Source organism: Pinus tabuliformis, chromosome 5_2, assembly GCF_031772625.1.
Source record: "Pinus tabuliformis cultivar Carrire ecotype Pingquan chromosome 5_2, CPIR1, whole genome shotgun sequence".
In the NCBI taxonomy this organism is placed as follows: domain Eukaryota; kingdom Viridiplantae; phylum Streptophyta; class Pinopsida; order Pinales; family Pinaceae; genus Pinus; species Pinus tabuliformis.
The window spans coordinates 208,609,145-208,630,918 of NC_142306.1; positions in this window are offsets into that span (position 1 = coordinate 208,609,145).

Consider the following 21,774-nt stretch of genomic DNA (forward strand, 5'->3'; position numbering starts at 1 on the left):
ATCAATAATATTATGTTTCATTGTGCATAGCTTTTACTATGCAGAGGACAAGGTATGTGTGGGAGAATGGGAGTGCATAAGGAACTTTATTTAGTTGGGATGAAATTAACGTTAAAATATTAATGTTAATTTGTGTGGAATGAAGGATGATTATGTTTCATTTTTCAGATATTTTTTGTGTGGAGATTTCTTTGTGTAGTTATTTTGTTGTGGGAAGGATGAGGTATGTACATGAGAGTGAGGGTGCATATGGAACTTTATTTAGTAGGGAAAAAATTCATTAGAGAATTTTTGAGCTAAAAAATAGGCCTTAAAATAAAAATGTACAACCAAAATCAACTTTATAAGAACCAATAGGATTCACGATGATGTCAACCATGGGGGATGATTCACCATTTTTTGATTAAAAAAAAAAAAACTACCTTTCTTCAATTCGTATTTTCAACTTATCTCCCTCTGGGTTTACTTAAATTTTGAGTGCGAGCACATGTTGGATGTGGAATTTAATTCCTCATAGAAGGAGTACCCATGTTGCACACTTTCGATGGACTCTGCTAAATGAAAAATGAGAAATACATAAAAAAACATGACTCTAATAACATGTTTTCATGCATTTCTCATTTTTTGTGTAGCACGGTCCATCGAAAGTATGAAAAATGGGTACTACTTAGATGAAGAATTAAATTATGCATCAAAACAGTGTTCCCATTCAAAATTTGAGTAAAAACATAGGGAGGTAAGTTGAAAATATAAGATGAAAACTAGTTTTTTTTTTTTTTTTTTTTCACTCTAAAATTTGATGATGTAATCTAATCTCATTTTATTATTTCTATTATTATTTTAAAATGCTCCTTAGGAGATCTGTTTTATACCTCAAAATTTCTTTAATGAATGTTAAACTATTAATGATAATTTGTGCCGAATGAAGGATGTGTAGAGGATGTGAACAAACATTTGACATTTTCCTATTACATTTGTGAAAATTAGCTTAATATACATATTGGCATCGATGAGTGTAGAACGAGGGTGCATAAGGAACTTTATTTTGTATGGACGGAATTAATGTTAAACTATTAATGTTAATTTGTTCGGAATGAAGGATGTGTGGTGGACATGAGGAAAGGTTTGACATTTTCCTATTACATATGTGCATATTTGCTTAATATATAGATTGGCAATGGTGAGTGTTATGAGGTTGTTTAAATTTGAATTTTGGGCTAGGTGTGCATAATTAATTTAACTATGAACAAATTTTGAATTAATATTATCATGTTTCATTATGTAAAATTTCTTTGCACAAATATTTCCTTGTGTAGAGCTTTTACTGTGTGGAGAAAGGGGAATGTGTGGGAGAATGGGGGTATAGATGGAACTTTATTTCGTGCAGACTAAACTAATTTTAAACCAATTTTCATTTAAAACTTTTACATATTTAGGTGTGTGGGAGAGTAGTTGTATGTAGCTATGAATCTGTGCAACGAAATTTGGAACTACTCTTTTGCATTTAAAACTTTTACGTATTTATCTGCACGAGAGAGTAATTGTAGAGAGCTATGAATCTATACGAAATGAAGGATGTGCAAAGTACAAGGTATGAATCTATGTGTAATGAAAGATGTGTAGAGGATGGGGTCCTCTCACTCAAATTTCATTAAGTCTACATTATTTGGCTATGCTCTTGCAATTTTAACCAAAGTTTTAGGAAAATGTTGAATGTTTATATTTTTCCATAAATTCAAAAATAATTACCTAATTTTCTAGAAATCTTATCGATTGGCTAAGTGAGCTCTGATGGGAGATAATTCCCCTATCAAAGGAATTTTATTTTTGATATTTGTTAGTGACTGACAATTCATTAAAAAAAAAACTAATTTTGTTAGTGGTCATTCATCAATGAGAGTTATGAAACTTGTGTGCTTGTGATTATAGGATTCTCCTAGGCATCAAAGCGTGTTGGATTTGTATTTTTTGAGTGTAGAAAAAGTTTCATCTGCAACGTTGCTCTTTTGGATAGATTTTGCGTTGATGGATTTCATTAGCTAGATAGGCTTTGAAGTTTTGACTATGTAAAAAATCGAATTTGCAAACCTTTTTAGTGTGAAAATACTATCCACTATTTACAGAATCTCTCTTGTTGATGAGAACCTTGTTGCTTCAAAACAAAGGAAATAAAAACGAGTCTTAGAGCTTCAACTTTTTTTTAGTTGAAACCCCTTCCTCTTTCTCATGTTTTTTTGTATTATCACTTTGCTCTTTAATAGTAACCACTAGCGTGTTGATATTGTCAAAATTTGATAGAGACATAACAAACATATGGATTTTATGAGGCATTTCTTTGGTTAGTGTTCCCACACTGAGAGAAATACAAGAGTTGCTAGTGTTGTTATCTTGTATAGATTTAATCATGTGGGACAAGGGTTGAATGTGCAAAGGATGGTGCATGTGCATGAGAATAGTGGTGTAGAAGAAAATTTATTCTGTAAACACACAATTAATTTAACTATGACAAAAACTTTAATAAACATTAAATAAGAGACATTAATTTACAGAAACAATTTTACTATAAACTATTAATCATTTATATGAAAAAAAAATATTTTTGATATTGTTCAAAAGTTTTGATTAAGTAGAAAGTTTCAATTTTATAAACTTTCATTTAATCAACATGATGGAATATCCAAAAACAAAACATGGAAAATTGAAATTTCAAATAGGCGGAGTATTGTATCATTGACCAAATTTTCCATTTTCTTGATTATAATGTTATGTGCTAAGAATATGGGCATATGGTATCACCATTAACAAAAAACATACGAAGCCTTGGATCATTGACCAAAGTTTTCATTTTCTCACCTAATAATATTTCTAATGCTTTTGTAGCACATCATGTGCCCATATTCTTAGCACATAACATTATAATCGAACATGGCATTTTCATAATCACAAGGCTTTCACATAACTGTTATTGGGTTAAATTAATTGGTGTAGTTATGACCTGTCGTGTAAACCATCATCTTGAGTGAAATGAGCCCTTTCTCTTTTGAGTCACCTTCTGCGATTGGATCATACATGACCAATATACAATATAGGCTCTTCGTTGTTGTCATTCCTTTAACTTTTCTCTGTATTAATAGCGTGGATTTATCTATTTCTCCTGTGATAGTTGTGCTACTCTTCTTATCACAATTATTGATTTTTATTCTCTATTGAAATATCATATACTCTGAAATTTCCTCTATCATTTCTTATGCTAGGTTTTCTTCCTTAACTAGTGTTTTATAACTTTGGCAGACTTGCAACATTTTCTCTTTCTAATAGCTTCATCATTAGTACTTACAGATCCAGATTGGTACACTTATGTGGAACATGTGTGAAATATTTTTCAATTTAGTTCGAAAAGGATGGCATACATGTGCCACCTCTCAAATTAATATTAATTCCTGCTAGCATAATGATTTTTTATCATATCATCCTGATAGTTAATGAGTCGAAATGGTTGTCCTCCTGTTGTTTTTTTCTATTAGCATGTGATTCGAGGTTAATATCAGTTGCTTTATTTCAATTCAATTATCATTACCGTATAAATTATGGTACTTTGTTCATGTTGGGACACAATTTCCATTATATTGTTTTCTATCACCCTAGTTATTGCCTAAGCTTTTAGCTGAAGAAAATTGTTGTACACCATCAATAATGCATGCAAGGCATTGGCACGATTAAAAATATAAATGACAGTTTTTATATTTGTGATAGGAAATATATCTAAGGATGTGTCATAAATACGTCATTGTGTTTCCTTTCCTATTAACATATCAATTCCATACTCCACACCCTTGACACTTCAATCACCCTTTCTACTTGTGCTACATTGTCTCCCCCGTTCTTCCACACATACCAAGTCATCGTAAATGCTTCATTCTACATAGATTCACAACTCTATGCAATTGTTGTGCCACAAAGCTAAATCTATAAAAACTTTAAATGGAAAAGAGATTAAGATGAAATAATTAAAATTAAGCGCATTAGAAATACATGCCTGCTCTAGACCTCCATTCTCCCGCACATACCTTGTTGGTCGCACATCCTTTTATACGGACAAAGAAATATTATTCTTTAGCTCCATATTCCAACTCCCGTTTTCCTGCACATACCATTTCCTCTGCACATCCTTCATTCTGTGCATATTCACAGCTCTATGCAACTGCACTTTCATATTGCTATTAACAATGCTTGTGGGGAGAGATTTCACTGTGCAGAGATCTTTTATTATGAGAAAAAAAGCTTTGATTAATTAATTATCTCTATGCAACTATTCTCCCATACAACTAAATATTTAAAATTTCTATATGAAAAGGATCTTACTATTAATTAACAAATTCTCGGGTAGACAACTTTCACTCCGCGGAGAGAGAAAATCGTGATCATTCAAGCATCAATTGTTTTTCAAATTCATGATTTCTTGCAATATACATCCTTGATTTTCAATTGATTGCAAACAACATCTCTAACCTATATTACTATCGATAACAAAGAACATCATACTACATCAATTTATGTTCAACATTTCGTACTTTTCATATGATATTTAGAGATTCCATTCAGATCCAAATGAATATTGAAGATGTGATCTTATGCAACACCAACTTTGGAGATAAAATTAACTCATTCTACTAATTAAAATTAAAGTGTTTCTAAAATGGTTAGTAATTTCAAGGCATATACAATTAATTACATTGAAATTGCACTCTAATTTATGCCAAGTAAACCACATGAAAAATAAAATTGCTACTAACATCATAAGGCTCTTTTCCAAATACAATTCTCATTCCACCACAACACTTTCACAAAATGTTACAAAAACATTGCTAATAACGAATTATTAAAGTTAATTAGTATTAAGTCCATTGTACGAAGGAAGATTTCAACATTTCCTTGTGTGCTCCTCTACACTCCATAGAATCTAAGTTAATAATATTAATTACAAATTTTTTTAGCGCCCTGATACCATCCCTCCCCTATGCAAAGGACTTGCAAGCTCATTCTCTGCAGAATAGTCATCTATGCATCCCCATTCTTTGCAGATACTTCATTCTGCATAGATTTAGAGTGGTATGCAACTCCTGTCTTGTATAGCTAAACCTGTAAAAGTTTTAAATAGAAAAGAGGTTAAAATGAAATAATGAAAAATGAATGCACTAGCAATATGTGTCAAAGAATTAATCGAAGAAATACCTTCCCAATAAATGTTTGTGTGCAGAGCTTTCACTCTGCAAAAAGGGAAAATTGTGATCGTTGAAGTGTTGACTATCTTTCATATTTATGATTTCTTGCAAAATACATCCTCAATTTCCAATTGAGCCTGAAAAACATCTCCAAATTGTATTAGCTATCGATAACAAGGAACATCATACTACATTAATTTATGTTCAATATTTCATAGTTTTCATGCGATATTTAGAGATGCCATTTAGGCTCAGTTAGAAGATGAAGATGTGATCTTATGAAACACTAAATTTGCATGTAAAATTTTATGTAAGAAAACAAAATCTTTAACAATATTATCAACTTCTAAACACATTTTCCAAACTAAAAATTGCTAGCCATTTCTACCTTTTGTTAAAATACTTGCTTAATTAGTGATGTTCTCAATGTCGTTTACTCTATATTTATCATTTTTGTGTATAATCACCATGTGTAACTATTTTGTGTGTGAGACATGTTACATAATGTTATCTCAAAATCAGGCCCTGATAGGCTGCTGGTGAGGTTGACTCTAAGTAACTATTTCAAACATACTTTAGGCTGAGGCTTAGCCTCCTCAACCTGAGAGGGCTCTCTCTTGATGGATTAATGATTTTGATTAAAGATAAGATGGCTAACTCTTATAGAACAACTGTGAAAATATGAATGGTGGAAACACATTAAACAACTATCCATTGGGCTTATGGAGTCAACAACACCTCAATATAACAATGAACTCAACCTTACATGCAAGTCAGGGCATTCAGCATTTAAACATTCAGAACATAAACTCATATGGGACCACACAGTTCATAAATGTATACAGGAAGTTAGAGCACATTCAGTGAATTCTGAGTGATTATACATCCATACCACCGTAAGAATTAAGAAAAGGACAACATCACATATTCTGAACATAAAAAATCCTTCATGAATCCTGAGAAGTAAAGTCAAGCATGTATTACTGAAAATGAGTCTTACATAGGCCAAATACAAGCTTTTCCATAAAATTTCCAACCCTGATTACATTGCTGTTTCAGCTATATATAGAGCTCTTATTCTAACTGATCGAGATTCCTCCTCCAGCATGAGGGGAATTCGAAAACTACTTCTATTACTGACAACTCTTAAACTCTAACTACTTAATAAATGCAACAAAGCGTTGACTGGAGATTTTAGAGATCTAAATCAAGTGGGATTCTAACACCGTGTTATGCTAATAATAGCCTTGATTACAATGGTTCTCGTTCTTTGACATCTGCTCCCCTTTAGTTTGGCTGTAATGGATGTTCAAGGCTCCATGTTTGATCTTCAATGACACATCTTTTCCATTGCCCTGAAACATAGGAAACTACCCCTGCTTGTCGGTCCTTGGTTTGCCTCAAAATGTTCGAATCCAAAGAAGCATGCCTTTTATCTTTGATTACCCAAATAGAACAGATTGCCACGTCCATGATGTGCTGGCCACCCTTTTCCATGTACCTGTGTGATGACAAAACCTTTCAAAAAGATTTGCTGCTTTGTCAATCATAATTGATCAACTCAATTGTAACATGCAGCTACAGCAGTTTTGTAGCGTGCTACGAAACTGCTATGTAATTTCAAAAACACAGTCTTCCTTTCATAACTAAATGATCGCCACTATTCATGGCTTAAGCACCTTACTCCCTTGATCATTTTGACAAGATTTGCTTGCAACTTTTCAAAAAACAGATATTTCTCCTGAGGAAAAGATGCAATGACACCAATAACACCATTCACTGTTCCAAATATAACTGTATGAATATGGCTAGTACCTCACGTGCAAATTGTATAGGCATCTTCTCTTCAGGTGCAAGGGGATGTGCTAATATATTTCCCTCTTGATTGCAACCAAAAATAGGGCTGGCAGCTATGAAATGATTCCTGCCAATATTAATTGCCACAGCCGCTAGCAACAAATTGCAAGACTTAGATAACAAACTTTGCAGCCACCTTAACTATCCATTACTCGTATCAAAAAGAAATTCCAACGGCCATGAGCTTAGTGGATGTATAGCTTCACAACCAGAGACTTGACCCCAATTATCGACCTTTCAAGGGGCAGAACAACAAATGTCAATGTAGTGATGGTAATTCTTCAATTACATTGAGGTTAATGGAGTTTCTCTTGACAAGAAATATGCCTGGAGAAGCCCTTGAAAATGAGACTGGAACACTGAATAACACAGCAAAAATCCTGATATATGATAAGATATGCAACTGATGGCTCAAATATCAACAAGATTTGTTCAGCAGATGGATATCCCAGTCTTCACATCATCCATAGAGGATAAACCATTGCTCGCTTTCTCATTTGCATTAACATCTTTGGGCAATTTATCTTTTGGTGGAAAGTCGTGTATTGTTCGGAACTCCTCTGTAAGTAACCTTTCCAATTCTTGATGCTTTTTCAAATGCCTGGCATCCTTCTTGCGATAATGATGAAATGCCCAATATTTTTCAAGACCATAGAGATTCCCCTTCTTGTAGAATTCAATGGTTAACTGTTCAAAATCCTCATAGAGACTTTCCTTAAATTTCTTCTCCAATCCATAGCTGTAGAACCTAAAAAGGAACTCCATGCCGTAATTATACTTTGTTGCTGCATCTTCCAGTGCTAATCTTCAGAACTCATTATACATGGAGCGGTTGAAATTATTTCTGAGGAAAAATGACCAAAATCTATAGAGAGTATTCATTTCCTCACTACAACCAGTACCAACTCTCTTGCGCTTTGCCAGGAAATGCTTGTAGTATTTCAAATATTTCTGTTGTTTAAAACCATGATCTTCCAAAAGTTTATGACTTGGATGCTGAAAAGGAGGAAAAGACTTTGGCATGGAACCAACTGGCGAACTACTTCCAGCAAAACTGCCACTGCCAAGACATGATCCATGAGGAGAAGATGCAAGCTTTGAGGATGCCATTGTTCCCCCATGGTTGTCTGGTGGTGTTGATCCAAAGAAAAACCCAACAGAATTACTAGGTGGACTTTCTGATATGATGCTTTGTCGGTTGCGAAGTCCTGTGCCTTGATTTCGAGCAATGCTAGGAAATAACCATTCTTTATGTGAAGGCTGTTTCGTGTCAAGATAACTGTATCCTGAGGCACGCAAGCCTGATGCAGTTATTCCCAGGCGGTCCAATCCAGGTATTGTTAACATTAATAATATTATGGCCTCTGCTGCTGCAGTGTACCCATGATGGTACCCATGATGGCCACATTTAGACTGCAATTCTCTTGAACCATCATCACGGAGCTCCCATTTGTATAACTGAATCTTTTGATTGATGCCAGCAAGCAACTTTCCATTAAATGCATTCAGATAGTAAACAGAACCCTTTGTCTCCTTCTCAGCAACAACTGCAACATGTGCCAGTACCACGACACCTAACGATCTAAAACACAGCGGATTCTGATAAGTATGACAGCTGGGTGAGATTTGCTATGGATTAGCACAAAATCACTTAGACCGTGTTTCGCTACGAAATCACCAGAAACATGTTGCGCTGCGAAAACACCTAAAACTGACTTATGCACTACGAAATCACCTAAAGAGCTTTGTAGCACATAATAACCTTTGAACAAAGTTGACACATGGAAATTGTGTAAATTATGAGACTAGTGGTGAATGAGGATGCATAGTGGACTCCTTAGACTCAGACTCTAAGGCAAACAAAAACTCAAAACTAGACTAGCACTGAATTTTTTACCATCAAACTAATGTGAGCGGTTTTGAAATTAGAATTCTTAAGTGATAACACATAAGATGAAACATATACACATATGTATCCTAAGTCACAAAAACATATGAATTAAATAAATATGAAATATTTGTATTGGATAACAAGTTGGCCCTCTCCCTTAGACATATCCACTCTCCAAGCCATGCAAAGGACTTGCAATTGTGTAAATTTTGGTATCATTAAGAAGAAAAATAACTTCACATTGTCAATGTCAAATTACCAACCAACATAATGACCACTCAGAAAATTAGTTTTCTTTTTTTAATGAATTTTCAAGCACTGACAAATACCAAAAATAATACACCTTTCACCATGGTTATGTCCCATCAGATGTGTCTCATATAATAGAACTTTAGGAATAATATTTGCAGAAAATACAGAATCAGGTGAGGTACTGTGCATAGCTTCTTCCATTGATACATTTTGCAGGTTGATTAATATTAAGTGGCTTCAATCGTTAAAAATCAATATTATGTAGATAGAAGGTGTGTCATAGAACTGTGCGAATGGAGAATGAATGCAGAGGTGTAGAAATTTGCGACAAAAATATTGTGTTTGTTACTACACATACTTGTTCTCCGATGAAAACACAAATAAAAAAGGTTTAAGTTTTATGAATATTTTTTAAAGTAATTTTAACAAGTAGAATTTCTTTACTTGCATTGGCTAGGTGTTCATCACACATTCTTTTTTGACATGCATGTTGCTAATGCATATTGGACTAATTCTCAGGGGGGCAGGAAGGGGGCTCATTATGAATGGTATTTTCCAAATTTTTCGAAATCGATAGTCTATTTTGAGTACTGTGCATTTTGATCATTAGCGTAAGAATCATGCAGACAAGTTATTTTCAAAAACAAGTACAAATTTTACGATATTTGTATAAGGTATGTTATGGTTCATTTGTTTTGTGATTCTATAACTCATTTTTACAGAGGATTTTTATGTGAATCGATGTGGATATGCATGCTATTAATGTGTGCATTTTCTATTATCTTTTAACTTTATTGACTGTAGCTATACCATCTTGTTCACGTTTTTTTTACATTTTTTATGTTGTTCTTATCATGGATCAATAACTTTGGTCCAAGTGGATATTGGTGGCCACTAGCCAATTCCCCTTGGACCCCCAACATTGTTCCTTTTAGTTTCGTAATTTCCAACAAAATTTCCTATTTTGGCTATTTTATATTTTTTCCATTTTTCAGGTCCTAAACTTCCAGAGATGTTTTAAGGCCCTAAGCAATGCTTTCTTGAGAAATGGGAAAATGGGAGGCCAACAACCCTTTCGTTTATGTTTAAAAGTTATCCTTGGATATATATTTCTAAGAGGTATCATGCACACCAAATGAAGATCATATGCCAAAGTTATAGCCTTGGGAAGTTGACATTCCAACTAACCCTAGCAGGGCCCATAAAATTTTGACACTTCATCTTTTATGGTTAGGTTTTTGGATGTTTATGGTTTTACATTGTTTCTTGATAATAAAAATGTTTTTGACCCTCATTTTAACACAATGCAGAAGGAATGTATCCTTCACATCTCTTCTTAGAGATAAGTTACCATCACTTGAGCTAATTTGTTTCTTTTCTGCATGTAAACAATTTTAGCAGTTGTTATTTATTAATTGAAGTTTTGTTTGTTTTAATCTATGTATTTTTTTATTTAAAAATATATTTCATTTTGTTCCTTCATAAATCTGAATTAGAGGTATTAGAGCAGTATGCTCTTTCATTATTTTTTTGTGCATGTCCCCCACAAGGTTGGGGTTTAAGGAATTAGGACCTGAACTAGTTGAACCCTTGCAAGACTAACCTCACCAACCTTGAAGAAATCCCATGGATGAAGAAAAGAAAGACGAGGGAGTAGGAGATTCTTTCAAAATGTTACTCGAAGAGGTCCTCGAGCGACAAAGGAATGAGATGATGGGTATTTTTTCCTAGATCCTTCAGCGGGTATAAACGGGAAAAACATATTCATCCAACAATCACTTTGGAGGTACCTCCCCCTTTAAAGTACAATTTAACTTTGAAATTATTATATTCGAAGGCTAGATAGATGCAAATTCCCTATATAGATGGTTAAATATGATGGAACGATAGTTTTAGGTCCATAATTTTTGCAATAGGGAAAATATTTCTTTTGCACTCCTTAAAGCTACCCCCCATGTCAAGACTCGTGGGAATTTCAGTTTGAGTTGGGGGATGAGGAGGAACTCTCACTATTTTCAGCAACACCCTCTTGGAATCCTTTCTTATATGCCATCAAGGAACAATATTACCCTGTCGGGAGCTATGAAGATAAGTACATAAAGTGGACCGCAATACAACAAGAAAGGGATCAATATGTGTTAGAGTTCATAAACATTTTCCATACCCTATGCATGAAGTTGGGTATCAAGTATTCTGAGTGGCATCTAATATTCAAGTACTGTGGCTATCTGCACAACCACATCTAGATAGGAATGGAGAAAATGGACATCTCCTCGCTTGGTACAATATGTTGATATGCTATGAGAATTAAGCATAAATTAAAATAGAAGAAGTGAGACTTGGGATTTGTGGATCCAAGATAGGGAGAAGGAACCTCCAATCCATAGAATAAAGTACATAGCCAAGGTGGAGTGACTCTATACAACACACTAAATCCACAAGAAAAAATAGCACCATGAAGATGAAGAAGGACGCTAGAAAGTGGAGTGTGTTCCACAAGAGCCCCACCCAAAAGACAAATGAGTGTTGTGACAAGCATTCACTGGTGGGCGAGCTAAAATGTTTAGAGTTAGATGCATTTTCCAAGTTTGAGCTAGAATCTAAAAAGGGGAATGACAAGGGGAAGAAGATTATTGATGCAAAACTTAGTGACACTATTTCCACCAACAAGGTCCAAAATATTGATCTTGAAGATCCAGAGGAGGGGGAGTGTCTCTTCCACTCACAAATGTGGGTGAAAGGTTCTACACTATAGTTCATTGTAGACAGTGGGAGCCAAAATAACCTCACCTTAGTAGATTGTTTTAAGATACTCGGCATGCTAACCACATGACACCCATAACCATACACGATATGGTGGCTCCAATAAGGAAGAGGTCTTTGTGTTAGCCAATAATGTTCCCTCCCTACAACATCAATCCCTTCATGGATGAGGTGCTGTGTCATGTTGCTCCTCTTGAAGTTTATGATATTTTATTAGGTCAACCATACTTGTGTAAGTGTGATGTTGTGTATGAGTCTAGACTTGTGAATGTTATTATTACTTTGGGTTGAAAACTATATAGGATACTAGAGGTAGCCCCACATACTACCATTTCTTTTATATTTTCTAAGAAATGCAATAAGATCATCTCCTAAACTAGGATTTTTTTATTTCTTTCTGATTTTATCTCAAAGTAAGGGTAATATCATGGCTACATCCATGAGCCCTAGAAAGGGTTCCTCCACATAGAAAAATAAAGTTGATAAGTTCATGGAGGAGTACAGGGACATCTTCTCATCACCCATACGAATACCCTTGTAGTGTTAGGTCAATCATTCGATTGAAATGACTCCCGGAGTACATCTACCGCATGGGATAGTATATCATCGCTATCTTATGGAAAATGACCATATCAAGTGGAAGATGCAAGATTTGCTACAAAGAGGGAACATCTGACCAAGTTCCTCACCTTGTGGGAGCCAAATTGTTTTCATACAAAATAAGTATGGGACCGGGAAAGTCTCCATTGATTACCAGTAATTGAATAAGATCACTATAAGGGAAAGATAACTAATCTCATAGGCTGATGACCTTCTATACTATCAAGATTGATATGAATTTTGGCTATCACCAAGTTCCAATAAAACCCATAGATGTATGGAAGACCACCTTCAAATTCAAGGAGGTCCTATTTGAGTGGTTAGTCATGCTCTTCGGGTTGAAAATGCCCCTGCAACTTTTATGAGGCTGATGGATGAAGTATTGTGGCCTTTCATAAACTCGTTCATGGTTGTATATCTAGATGACATCCTCATATTTAGCAAGAGTTGGGAAGAGAACTTGCAAAATATTTGGTAGGTCCTTCAAACCCTACGATAGCACAAATTATGAGCTAGCTTGGATAAATGCTCCTTTGTCATGAACGAGGTCTAATATCTAGGCTATATAATTGATGAGAAAGGCATCTATGTGGATCTAGCTAAGATCCAAGTCATTCGAGATTGGCTAGCCCTTACAACTCTCACAAATCTTCACAACTTTTTGGGCCTTTCTAATTTCTATCAAAGGTTCATGTTGGGATTCTCTCATATCACTTGGCCTTTAATTCAATCTACCAAGGGTTGAGAAAAAGCAATGTTTTTTGGTCTGAGGAAAAAAAAAAGGAATTTAATGAGTTAAAATATCACCTTTTTTCTACACCACTACTCACATTGTTATGCCTGCAACAATAATTTGAAATTGAGACAGATGCCTTTGAATATGTTATTATTTAGTTCTCACCCATCAAGGGCATATGATGTCCTATCATAGTGAAAAACTCGATGATATTATTCAGAACTGCCCCACCTATGCTAAGGAGATGTACTCCATATTGCAGGCTTGCAGGAAATGGAAACATTACATTCTAGGGAAGGAGATGATCATCCACAAAAAAACTAACCTTTTTAGTTTATGTAGACACACAAGGGAAGTTGCAGAATGATCTCCATCGTAAATGGTCAACATATGCACGACAATTATGTTTGAACATTAAATACAAGAAGGGTAGCACCAATAACATTTCATATTGCCTCAATTGCCTCGAGTTGTGGCACTGACCAGTTTTCTCAGCCCTTATGGGCATGATACTTCTGGATGACAGCATATGTACACAAATGATATATAATTTTCCACCACATACTAGATGTTGATCGATGGAAAGAAAGTACCAAACTTACACATATAGGATGAATTATTATGCTACTTGGGGAACCATTGTGTTCCTTCAAGCGAGTGTGACATGATGATTTCGAATGCACACAACAGTAAGGTCACATGACACTTTGGTTTGGAGAAAACTGTGGAAATATTGGAGAAGTATATATATTGGCCAAAACTCTGACAAGATGTTGGAAAATATATTGAACCCTGCACTATATGTTCCATCACTAAGCCAACCATTAAGAAAAAAGGAATGTACACTTCTCTTCCTACTCCTAACCAACCTTGGGAATCCATCTCCATGGAATATATGCCTGGCCTTCTTTCTACCAAGAATGGTAATGAATTTGTACTTTTGGTCATTGATATATTTTATAAGATGACTATATTGACTGCTTGCAAGAAGAGTATCACAACATAAGACATTTCCAAACTCTTCTTCGAATGAGTTTGGGTACATTTTGGGATTCCATAGACCATTATATCATATCAAGATAATAGGTTCTTCAGTGCATTTTGTTCAAGCCTTTGGTTGTTGTTGGACACTAAAATCACCACGTCGATTGCATTCCATCTCCATACTGATGGTCAGACAGAGGTTGTCAAAAGGATGACAGTGCACATACGATACATGTACAACTCCAAGCATCCATGAACATGGGTTGAGAGTATTCCCTATGTAACACAACTATAACAAGACTCTCCATAACTCAACTAGCCATAACCCCTTTCAAGAGGGCTTAGGATTTCAACCATTATGCCCCATTAATGTTGCATTGCCTCTTGCAACTACACAGACAAAATCTACACATGTTTAGTTTGAAGCTAATAAATCCACCAGGTTTATTGAGTGCATCCAACACATCTACTAGCAGATCCATGGTATCTTGGCTAAATCCAATGTCAAGTACACAAAACATCATGATCAACATGGGGTGCCACATAAGCTTCAAGTGGAAAACAAAGTTTGGTTTCATTTACAGAAGGAACACTTTATTAGAGATCATCAGAAGCTTCAACCACTCGAATATGGTCCTTACACCATCACCAAGGTTGTGGGTGATAATGCTTTTTACCTAAGCATTCCCCCACTCCTTGGCCTACACCTTATATTAAATGTGGACTGCCTTCAGACGTACTTTCCACCGTTGTTGAACACATCAGACATTGTTGAGCAACAAACAATAATAGAGCTCAACCCAGATTGAATTGAGTAGGCCACTACTGATTAAATCATGGACACACAAATTAATAACACTTGACAAACAAGTATCTAACTCTATCAGGATGTCAAATCTAGCCAGTTCCTGCACCAAGGAAAGTGGCTCACCAAGGACAAAATTCAACCATTAGAGAAATTTTGATGTCTAAAATGGGCCTCCTATGGAATATTAGTAAATAATAGTGGAAATAATAATAGTAGATTAAATTACATCATCAAATTTTAGAGGGAAAAAAACAAAAAAATACTTTTTCAACTTATATTTTCAACTTATCGCCATACATTTTTACTCACTTTTTGAGCAGTATCACTCATTGGATGCAAAATGTGAAATACATTAAGAAACATTATTACAATCACGTTTTTCATGTATTTCACATTGCTTGTGTAGTAGGTTGCATCAAAAGTATGCAACATGGGTACTTAGTAGATGAGGAATTAAATTATACATCCAATGAGTGCTCCTGCTTGAAATTTGAGTAAAACCATAGGGAGATAAGTTTAAAATACGAGTTTGATTTTTTTTTTTTTTAATCTTTTTACTTTTTTCACTCTAAAAATGGTGAATCATCCCCTATGGTTGACATCATCATCTTGAATCCTATTGGTTCTTATAAAGTTGACTTTGGTTGTACATTTTATTTTAAGGCCCATTTTAGACCTCAACATTTATCTAATGAGAAGTATCCCATCTCATGGAGGCATTAAATGCAATGGGACCATTGCTTCTTAAGGGGGGAGGATTGATCCAGGTGGATATTGGTGTCCACCCTCCTATTCTACTTGGACCTCCAACACTTTTCCTTTTAGTTTCGTAATTTTTCGTCAGAGTTTCCTCTTTTGATAGTTTTCTATTTTTGACAGTTCTTTTGGGTCCTGAATTTATAGAGCTGTTTTGAGGCGCTAAATGAATTTTTCTTGGGAAATGGGAAACCATGAGGAATCCTTAGTTTTCATTCAAAATTTTTTTTCCTCTGATAGATACTTCTAATGAGGTGTCGCACATTCCAAATGAAGATTGTATGAAAAATTTATCACCCGAGGAAGTTGATGTTTTGACTAACCCCAACGAAGCCCACAAACTTTTGGTGCTTCATCTCCTAGGTTTAGGTTTTTAGATTTTTAGGTATTTCAATTATTTATTAATGATAAAATGCTTTTAAACCTCATTATAACATAGTTCAAGAGGCATGTAGCCATCACATATCTTCTCAAAGATAAGCTACCATCGCCTCATCATGTTTGTTTCTTTTATGCATGTAAAAAAATTTCAACAATTGTTATTCATTAACTGAAGATTTTTTCACTATATCTTTATGTTTTGGTTTAAATCTATATTTCATTTCGTTCCTTCATAAATCCAAATAAAGATAATAATGAATTTAGAAATTTTATTAAGCATGATTGATAAAGCATCTATGAACACGTGTGTTTGAATCATGATTGCTAAAGCATCAATGGATAAACATTTATTTATATAAAAATAAATTGTATAGATGCAATACTAAGGAAACATAATCTATTTCAGTCAAAAAATTTTGCATATGGTATGGGATATTGCATGCTCGATACTATGTGAACTCTATTATATTTAAGATACATTTCAACGGAGTTGCATGAAGGAACACTAGAACATTTAAGGGATTGTTTACATGAATAGAATGTTGAAGTGATATGCATTGTTACTAATGCATGGTGTAAATGGACCAAACGTTTACTTGGAATGGATGACAAAATCAACTTGAAATTATATCATTGTAGAACAATGAGGACTTTGGGGGGACATACTTTGTATACATTGGTTATTGAATAGGCTAAAAATTTTGATAAGACTTTGGTCAACGACGAGAATGAAAAGTTATTTTCATTTTAATTCAAATTTATGCAAATGAAGTTATGACATATTGTTCCATGATGAAAATTCAATTCCTTGACATTTCCAACCACTTTTGTGCAAAGAAAATCGTTCAATAAGAAATGAACATGAACATATAATAGATATAATAATGTATGAACAAACAAAACATTGATGGATACAGATAGAATAAATCATGAATATCCATATGTTTAAGAGATTTTCAGGGTTTAGGAGTGTTTGCAGTGAAATTTGCTTTGAAACAATATGCCAATCGATGGAGAATGAATATGATGTTCCTTGTTTATGACAAATAATTGAAAAAACTTTTTTTAATCACGTAGAATGATTCTTTTGCATTAAACTACATAGAAAAATACATGAACGAACATGCAATTATATAATTTCCTTGAATAGTAGATTGGAAAGGATACAATATACAATTAGCAATTCCATATGAAAAAGGGAAGATATATGGTGACCTTTTTGTTTATCATTGGATATTATATATCTTGAATATGACTATATGCATATGGTTTGACGAGACTCTAGCTATTGTAGCTAAATTTTATGGATTTAGGAAAGACGCAACAATATTTAATGTTATGTAATTTGGAACGAGTGTAGATCATTTTCATTATGAACCTTTGAAAGAGATAATACAATAGAAAAACATTGTAGGCCCTATTGAATTAGTTAACAGAGAGAAATATATAGAAGAATCTAATTAAAAACATAGTGAAACACATATTTCATTAAATTTGGAATTTTTTTTATTACAATGATATCAACAGAATTGAGGTTTTTGGTTATTTTGAAATTCTAGATTCATCATTTAATTCCAAATTTAATGAAATATGTGTTGTGAGGTTAATGCGAATGATTTTGAAAACATGAACGTACATGGAAATGGCATGAAAATTCACACATAGCTTATCAATGAAAACAAGATATCATGACTATCATGCATCAACTCGAAAAACATAGAAGAAACAAGGACACTTTTAAGGAAATTGTTCTTAAAAAACATCAACATTAAATTCTAGTTCTAAGAACATCAACATTGATGAAGATATTATGGAACTTAACACAAATCCTATCAATGTAAGAAATGTTGGGTTGTGTTATATTATTTCCACGACCAGGCCATGTAGTTAACCGAGGAGTTAGAGCGGGGGCGGAGTCCCCCCTTCATTGTGCTGATTACGTAGCTGGGGGGTCATAAGGGGGTTTGAGGGGGGCGGGTAGCCCCTGTCTACAGGGTCCAGGGAAGCAACCCGAGAAATATTTTTTGGACCCTATATTAGGTTGGGTGGACCTACCTATGGTTTTGTGCATGGTTTTCAGTCCATGGTTTTGGATGGGATGGTTTTCGGTCCATGATTTTGGACGCGATGGTTTTTGGTCCATGGTATTGGATGCTTCGGCATGTATAAATATGTATTGTAACATTAAAAGGAATATAATGAAAAATCAAGCTGGTAGTCCCAGTTTTGGGATCCATGGAAAAATATCTATGTATATGTGTTTTATGTGTTATGCTATCGCATTGTATATTTTCTGTGTCTTAGAATTAGTATGCAGGTAATTTCTGTACAGGGTTAAAACCTACATTCAGCTCCTATCAATGTTAGTTCTAAGAACATCAACATTGATGAAGATATTATGGAACTTAATACAAATCCTATCAATGTAAGAAAGAGACCACATTGTTCATTGGATGAACTCAAAAATACATAAGAAACAATAATGTTATTGAAACAAGTCAGATTACAGGATGATCAAAGTGGAAAAATTCAATATAGATACCGTATTTCATAATAAACATAAATAATTGTTACGAATGTTAGATTATACATTTGAAATAGTGGTAAAGCAACAATACTTAAAGAAAATATAATATGCTACTATTTATTATTGTGCAATATGTAAACAAACTTGGTTTAAAAGAGATGTCAAAGAAAACAATTCAACAATGTGTCCAAAGTTAATTTTAAATGTCAAAAATCCAGAAAAGCATTAGACAATGACAAAGTTATCAAATTTGTAGTTCCAATTAGAATTAGGCATAATAAACAAATTTCCATAGTGAGATAACTTTATGAATTGGGGGAAAGACTAATTTCATTAAGATTACCATTTTTAAAATATAGGAACTTGAAAAATGTTTTAGAAAACCACTATTGGCTTTGAATGTTGGACTAATCAATGTACCCACTGACACATATCGAATTCAAATTACACTTCCTCGTGACATAAATGAATCTATTATAATGATTGTGGCAATTAAAAGATGTTTAGTGTTTAAAAGAATGTTTATTTTTGGATGAATACATGTTCATAAAGTCATGAAGGCATTGAGAGGATTGTGAAAATATCCACTTTATATACTAGAGAATATCATAATAAATGAAAACTAGAAACAATTCTTTAATCAAAACAAGGATGCATATACATGTGAGAAATATACAGAAATAAATGTTGATAATGATTACTATGATTAAGAACGAGTAACAAAAACACTATTACATGGATTTAGTGATTCATATAGTATTTATGATTTCCATAATAATCGAAGAAGCATTGCTCTAGGTGAAGGCTATAGGCCTTTGGAGATATTTAGAGATAGGTATTCAAAAGAGATGAGCATTCCCACACTATTTTATGGGAAAAATGATCAAATTGTGTTACGAGAAACTTTACACGTCATGATATTGCCTAGTGGGAAGTTTTGCATCAAGATCATGAATTTTTGTATCATATAACAATTTTTTTTTTACAAAATCGTGTAAATTATCCTCAGTGAAGTATTCATATGTATTTGGATTCATAAAAGAAAAGGATAGTTAAAATGAAAAAAACTAATACCTAAGACATTAAAAAAAAAGGAAAAATTGAGATGAATTCTAGCATCGAACATTGTGTATATAAATCTTAGACAAATACAAACACCGTGGGAATATTTTTGCATTTGCACAAAATATTGTATGCAATGTTCTGATAGTTGGGTCCACCAAATTTCATTGTTTCGTTTAGAAATAATGAACATATCTGAGATCATTTAGTAAAGGATTTGCAAAAAATACATCGAGAGAAAAAAACCATCTATTGGAAATGAAGTAGAGCAATATGATATCGATACCTTGATAAGAAATGACCTCGTTACCTATGATGATATTACATAAGGAGAATGAATTCTCTACGCCAGCTAATTTTACAAGAGTCCAAGTACTTTGGTGATGTCTTTGACTATTTCTTTGTAACAAAATTCCAAAATTAAGGAAGCCAAAATGAACATGGATAACTATGGATAAAATGTGTCCCATCAATGGAACACGTACAAATATTTAAATTGAAATTTTTTTTGACAAGTACTTGTGCTATGATTCATCTAAACTACCTGCATGTCTGAAAACTATTCAACGTCATGGTCATACAAGCATTTGTAGGAAAGGAAAACAAATGCATTTCATATTGAATTTTCCAATTCCACTAATTTTAAGGATGCAAATACTTGAGCCTATGGAATTTGACAATACAAAAAAAAAGTGAATGCAAGAACACTATTTGATGCACTAGAGAATATGGAACATGATGAGACATATACATTTTATAGTTTTAAGAAAAAAATAGGTATAAGTGAATATGATTATATCCATGCAATTCAATGTACTTTGAAACAAAGAACAATTCTATTGAAAAACAACCAATAGAAATATGGACTAATAGCTTTGCTTGACATATTCCGTTAATATGGGGTGCAGATACTCATGCCCAATTTATAGTTGACTCATATTCTACAACTACTTATTATTTGTAGTTCATATATGACAAAGTTAGATAAAAAATTTCATCTATGTTTAAATGTGTACAAAGTGAACGTAAAAAAAAAATGATGGTGATGCCATAGAAATAATTGCAAGACTTGGAAAAGCTTTATTGAACTTACAACAAATGTTTGCACAACAAGTTGTATATATAGTGTTGTCAATGTTGCTAAATACTATTTAAAGGAAATGTATATTTATTAATACTTTAGCAATAGATGATCGAATGTTTAAAGAAACCAAAAGAGCTTGAGCATGAACCAGATGTTCAAAAAACATAACATGTTTATAAATTATTGATTGCTATGTACAATGACCAAAAAACATTGAACATGTATGCTTACTGGAATTTTTGTCATGCTATACACTATAAGGCAAGGAAAGAGTAGGCGTTAAGAGACCAAACATTGTAATATATGTAAATTATAATAAACATAATGATCCTAATAACCATTACAGAGAACAATTAATGTTTTATGAACCATATCATACCAACAAGAACACTTTTAAGGAACATTATTCAACTTTAGAGAATGCATATTCATTATTTGAAAAAATCATAAAATGCAATGAACAAAAATTAATGAGAAAAACAATGACAACGTGGACTAATCTTGATAGCATAGTAGCTGAGCTTGAAAAAAGAGAGAGTGAATTTTTTGGAAGTGATATACCTAGATATGAAGAAATAGACAGTGATAACCATTATCAAGAATACAATATCGAATTAGATTTTCAATATTTGCAAAAGGATAGAAATGTAAAATCAATTGTTGATAGACCTTACCAACTTGTAAAACAACCACAAGTATTAGAAGAAACAAAATTCTATGAAATCATGAGAATGCTCAACGTAGAAAAAGAAAAACTAGTGAAAGAAATAGTGAATGAGAAAAACAATTCCAAATGATCCATTATATGTACTTGTAACAGGTGGTGCGGGCATTGGAAAGACATTTATTGT